The sequence below is a fragment of the Leucopleurus acutus genome, assembly GCF_964270905.1.
Source record: "Leucopleurus acutus genome assembly, chromosome: 5".
Classification (NCBI taxonomy): domain Eukaryota; kingdom Metazoa; phylum Chordata; class Mammalia; order Artiodactyla; family Delphinidae; genus Leucopleurus; species Leucopleurus acutus.
The window spans coordinates 86,976,627-86,982,626 of NC_139147.1; the positions used below are offsets into that span (position 1 = coordinate 86,976,627).

The following is a 6,000-nucleotide window of genomic DNA, read 5'->3' on the forward strand; positions in this document are numbered from 1 at the left end:
AACAACTATAGAAGCTAGAAGGCAATAGATCAAAGGCTTCACAATTCTGAGGGTACATGTTTTCTTGTCTATAATTCTATTACCAGCCTACTATTACTTAAGTATGAGAGTAAAATTTAAAAATTTTCAGACTGCAAAAAGGTAAGAAAAAGATTTACCTCTTATATGCAGTTCCTCAGGAATCTGTGTTCTGCCAAAACAAAGAAAACTAAGAGAGAAAGACATGGAATCCAGGAAAAAGGAAATTCCATACAAGAAGTAGAAAGAAAATCCCCAGGATGATGGTGAAAGGAGACCCGCAAACAAGAGCTAAGCTTCAGACATCCAGATGTGGAAAGTGAAAGGCTCATGAGAGACTTTTTTTAGGAGGATGAAATTGATGCTTAACGTACATGCATGTACTGAAAGAAGATTTGCATAACTGGGGAAGTAAATAAAAGAACTACAAATACATAGGAAGCTAAGAATGGACAACAGTAGCATTACCTAAAAATTAAAAAAAAGAAACAAGGAAACCCAAACTTGTTAAGGAAAAGTAATAACAGTACCCAATATGACTGAGCAAGGTCTCGTGTTTATATAGTCTTAATACTATACATGCTGTAGTGATAATACAAAATTATGATGAAACTCTGTTGAGAAAAAAGGGAAAGAGTGAGGTTGTATGTGTAAGCTGGGGATAGAGGCAGTGAAAGAAAGCTAAATTGTAATTTTCCATAGTAGGAAGTCAGTATGTAATGCGTAAAATTGAAAAATTAAGCTTGTTTGCTTGTTTGTTTGTTTTTAGATTGGTGGAAGTATGGAGGCAAATATGCTAAGAATCAGTTAAAAGAGCTAAAAGTGGCTACCTCTAGGCAACAGAAATTGGAAAGAGGTAGTCAGAGTTCTGCTTTTTTACTGTAATAAGGCTTGTACAACAATTTGACTCTCTAAATTATGATCATGTGTAACTGTGATAAGAAATTAGCACTGAATTAAAAAATAAACATTGCCCCCCAAATTAGAGCACAATGAAATTAAATGACACTTGCTCATGATCAGTATTATTATGTAACAAACATCCTTATATCCTCAAATATTAATCTCTGACAAAATCTCTGACGATTTATTTTACATAAACATCTAGAGGTAGAACTCCTTTGTTTAAAAAAGTCTATGAACTCTTTAAAGCCTCTTTGTATATATTCCCAAACTATATTCCAGAAAAATTGTATCAAAATACTCTCACAGCAGCCGTAGAGGAGAGTAACTCTCTCAACATACTCTCATCAGCATTAAGTATTAATTTTCAATCAATTTTGTTAGTTAGTATAAAGAAAATATAATTTAATTGGCTTATCAAAAGGAAAATTAGATTCTGTTCATATGAATAGCTGCCTAATGGTTAAAATTTTTAGTGACTTCCTGAAGGCATAGCATAGAAGTTAGCCATTAATATCCATCTTTGGGGCTTTTGTCTTTGATTAGGATATTTGGAAGAAAATGTGCCATCACACAAGTTATGTGATACAGACTTTATTATACTTGGTGTCATAAAAATAAGCTTTATTCTGAGCTGAAGGAAATTAATGATCTTAGACTTTAAACATGGCCTTTCATTTTAGAAGTAGCTGTGTATTTTATGACTATCTTAAGTTTATGCAATGCTTCTCTCTTGAAAATATTTGTTCAATATTCACTTAACAAACATTGATTAAGTGTATACAGTGTTCTAGAATGTACTAAGTGCTGGGACACAATGGTAAACAAAACAGTTTTTGCCCTAAAATCTCAATCCTTGTGTAGGATTTACATAACAGCCTCAGAAAGTCAAGGTAATCTCAGCAACTGAGGGAGAAAATTATTTCTGAAAATATAAATGTCTCTATAGTATGAGAAATAGAGGTGAATAACTTGACTTCCTGGTTGCCAGCCAAGAGTTCAGTCAGCTTAGAAATCGCTGCACCTAAGAATATTTAAACAAATCACGTTCAGGCGTAGCATATGATTACAATTAAATGTATGGTATGCACATGTGACTCAGATGTCACGTGGTCTCTATTCAGTTTATAAAAATGGATAGAGAAATCCATCTTCATGTGAAGTATATAGAATGTCCACAAACTCTGTTTTATCTTTATACATTCTCTGTAACTTAATTTTTTGTCAGAAGAGAGATTTGATCCTAGTTCAGAAAACACAAAATACTGTTACATGGTCGTTTCTGTCTTTGAATTGCATTGTCAATGACACTTTAAAAGAAATGAGACCTGACACATACTTTAAAATGTCAACATTGAATTATATCACCATAGTAAGAAGGAAAAACCTCACACAATTTTCACCCACCAGATGTAGACCATCCTGTTGCTCTGCTTCTCAGCCTTAGTGACAGTTTCCCACTTGTACAAAAGCTATTTCTGTGACAGAAACATGCCTTCTCTTTATTAGTCAGATCTGGAGTTATAACTCTCATCAAGAGAAAAACAAAAACAAAACAAAACAAAAAAAACACACTGCTTAGGAGCCATAAGACAGACAGATAAAAGCATTTTCATCCTCTACTCTCCTCACAGCACTGTGAGAACTTGGTTTCCCTTTTGAAAAGTGGCTTAATGATCAGAATGGAGTCAGGGTGTATTTGCAGAAAGACAGATTAATAGGTCACATTACGACAGTAGTTGGATAGAGTTATAAACGTCAGGGAGCATAACTCTCCTGTCCCAATGCTAGCGAGTAGCAAGTTAAGGAATCATTATCTGAATGTCTCTATTATCAAGGGGCCATGGCTCTCAACATGCTTCAATAAAACAAACTCATAAACATATCCTTCTATTTTTCTAATCATTTCCCTATTTTTTGCTTCTTTATGTGTAGCACTGAATAGTTTCGTTAAGTCAGACAGATGTGAGTTTCAGCCTCGATGCCACTTAATTAACTATGTTAACTTGGGCTTAAACTCTGAAAAGCTCAGATCCCTCACCTGTAAAAAGAGTGAAATGCTCTCAAAAGGTAGAACAAAACTCCCCACTCCTTAAGTGTGGGCTGTGCATAATGACTTCCTTCTAAAGAGTAAAGTACGGAAATGAAGAAAAACAAATAACTTTACAGTGGAGCAATCTGACAAGCTCTCCCTCAAGGTTGATACCAACAGTGATGAGTCATATTGATAGTACCTACCGTTGATATCCTGTGCTGAGCATGGCACTTTTCCTCTGTGGTCTTCCTCCCCCAAAACCCATAACCCCTCTAATTATGAGGAAAATCATCAGAAAAACCTAAACTGAAGGGCATTCTACGAAATGCCCTGGCCACTACTGCCAAGAAGGTAGAAACAGCATCTTTCCTCATGAATATTTTTAGTTATTACATATTATTTGATGATTATATATTTTCAAAATATACATTCCCACCCTACTGACTTCAGGCTTGGCTATTTGACTTGCTTTGACAAATGAAGTGTGAGCAGAGATGAAGTGTGTCCCTCTGAGCTTCTGTCTTGTGATTTTGGTATGCTGTTTTCCCTCTGAAACCTCCATTAGGGCCTCGCAGTCTACCGGCCCACATCCTAAGTGAAGACAATGAGCCGCCCAGCAGCAGTGTTACTGTGGCAGGAGAGGGAAATGTCATGTCCTGGGACCCGCAGGAACCCTTAGGACAGACCACAAGTGAAGCGTCTTGGTTTTGTGCAGAAAAGAATTCAAGAGCGAGCCAAAGAAAAGCAAAAGCAAGTTTATTTAGAGAGATGCGCACTCCATAGGCAGAATGCAGACTGTCTCAGAAAGTGAAAGTGGCCTCAGGGCAGGGGATCGTCAGTTTTTATGGGCTGAGTGATTTCACATGCTAACAAGTGGGAGGAATATTCTTGCTATTTTGGGGAAAGGTGGGGATTTTCCAGGAATTGGACCACCACCCACCTTTTTGGCCTTTTATGGTCTGTCTGGGAACTGTCGGTGGGGGGGAGGGTAAGGGGGAGTGAATTTTAGTATTACATTGAGGGTATAATGAGGTAAAGATCAATGACCAGACTGTTCTCGAAGCCATATTGGTTTCAGCTGGTTCCAGCCAGTGTTTATTGCATCCTAACAGCTGTGCCCCTTCTTCATTTATCTGGTGGTTGGGTCCTGCCCCTTCCCTTCCTGTCTCATTACCAAGCAAAGGACTTGTTGCCTGACGCACGTAGAAGCAAATACTATGGCACCGGCTTTTGAGAAAAGAAAAAACTTTATCGTGAGGACAACCAGCAAGGAGACAGGAGGTACAGTTCAATTTTGTCAAACTGGGGTTCAGTCAAACTTTTATTAGTTAGGGGAGGAGGGTTGGTATGCAGAAGCACTGGCAGGACTTTGGAACTTGGCCATTTGCAGTAAGGTACGGTAAAGGGGCTTCAGTCTGGACCTTCCGCTTCTGAAAGGGTTCCAGTGTTCAGGTTCCAGTCACGTCCAAGCCTTTGGTTCCATGGCGGGAGAAACTTTGGTTCTGGGTGTTTTTTGAGGTCAAGATCTTCTCCTCTGCACATGCTTTGGGTTTTGTTCTGTTGTCTCTGAAAAACAACTCAGTATCTTGTTAGACACAAGATAGGGCCAGTTTGGGGCTGGTTCTGTGGTTACGGCAGTTGACCTATGAGAGACATGTAGTATGTGAGAGAAAGAAATGTTATGAGTTATTGAGTTGGAGTCATCTTATGACAGCAAAACTGAGCTTAAGCTGAGGACCTAGCTCTACTCAAGTAATTGAAGTTCATACCTTTTCCCCTTCTCTCCCTTTCTTCCTCCATGTTCCCTCCTGTCTCCTCTGCTTCTTCTTCTACCAACTTCTTTTCATGACACATTAATTACACATTAATTTCTGAGCTTCTCCTTCCTCTAGTAACTAGTTTTGGACTTGAGCATTCCAGCTTCTCTTCTTAAATTTGCTTTTAGCTATTTCTATCGCTTTCATTTTTCTGGTGTTTACAACCAGAGGCACCAGTGAATGATTGGAGCTCAGATAAAATTCCCTCTGCTACTCACCTGCCTTGCCCTTTATTCTCCCCACATTGGTGTCCAGATGAAATCAGATTAAAATTAACATCCAGAAACTATTTGGATGGAAAAAGAAACTACCACAAGGGAAATTAGGGGTGTTTTTAAAGAGGTTAGGAGCTGCTTATAACCATATAAGTCTAATACATTCTTTTTTTTCTTTTAGCATCAGCTACCTCCTGAATCACTGCCCAGTTGCCAGCTGCAAGTCCTAGTTCCAAAGTAAGTCTAGCCAAGTCTAAAATTCTAGTTGACTCATCCAACCTTCATGTTCACCCAGGACTTACTTAAGCATCCAAAATAACTTAAAAATTTAGATTCTATCTTCCTAAGATATCTGCATCTGGTAAATGATGCAAAGGCTAAATGGGCAGAAAGGACTCCTCTTAATCATGTCTAAGTTCAATTTCACATGCATGCAACTTATATGGGGAAAAATATCATTAGATTCACCCAAACTTCACAAAGTTAAACTGTCAAATCAACTATCTTTTCAGGAAGCAAATGTCCACAGCACAAAGCCAGAAGACTCTCTGAAAGGGTAGTGCTGTCAGATAATAGCAGAAGGAGCTGCTATTCTGAAGTCAGGCGCAGTTCACATTAGCTTCAGGATTAATGTCACTGGCACAGAGAGCAAGCTCACTGCCATCAGGTAAGCACACACACAACTTTTCCTAGTCCTGTAAAAAAGAGTAAGGGGGTTGATTTTCCTCCTTAACTTCTATCTTAGAATTCATATTGTCCTCTATGGAGTTCATTTATCTCTTTCATCTGAAGATGTAGGATATGTCTGCTCAGGTGGGTGCTCTGAGCATCTAGGAGCCAAATTTGAGGAGAAAGCCAGTCTGCAAAATAGTTGGTTGTTCAGGAGTAGCCTGTGTACTTCCTCCATGAAAAATCCTGTTGGTGCTACTGTGCTGGGGGTTTAAAAGAATGTGTAGCACAGGGGTGGGGTGTTAGGATACATTTTTCTTGTACAAAAACTTAAATGTATAGT

At 38.4% G+C, this 6,000-nt stretch overlaps 1 long non-coding RNA gene across 1 annotated transcript in view; it reads left to right on the forward strand.

Annotated features, from left to right (window-relative positions):
* The window catches only part of LOC309962637, a 79,404-nt gene extending 73,779 nt beyond the window's left edge, over positions 1–5,625 (forward strand). Inside the window, exons 2-3 of the long non-coding RNA XR_014326254.1 lie at positions 5,170–5,225; positions 5,501–5,625. This is a non-coding gene — a long non-coding RNA (uncharacterized lncRNA). The remainder of the gene's footprint in view (positions 1–5,169; positions 5,226–5,500) is intronic.
* The last annotated feature ends 375 nt before the right edge of the window (positions 5,626–6,000 follow it).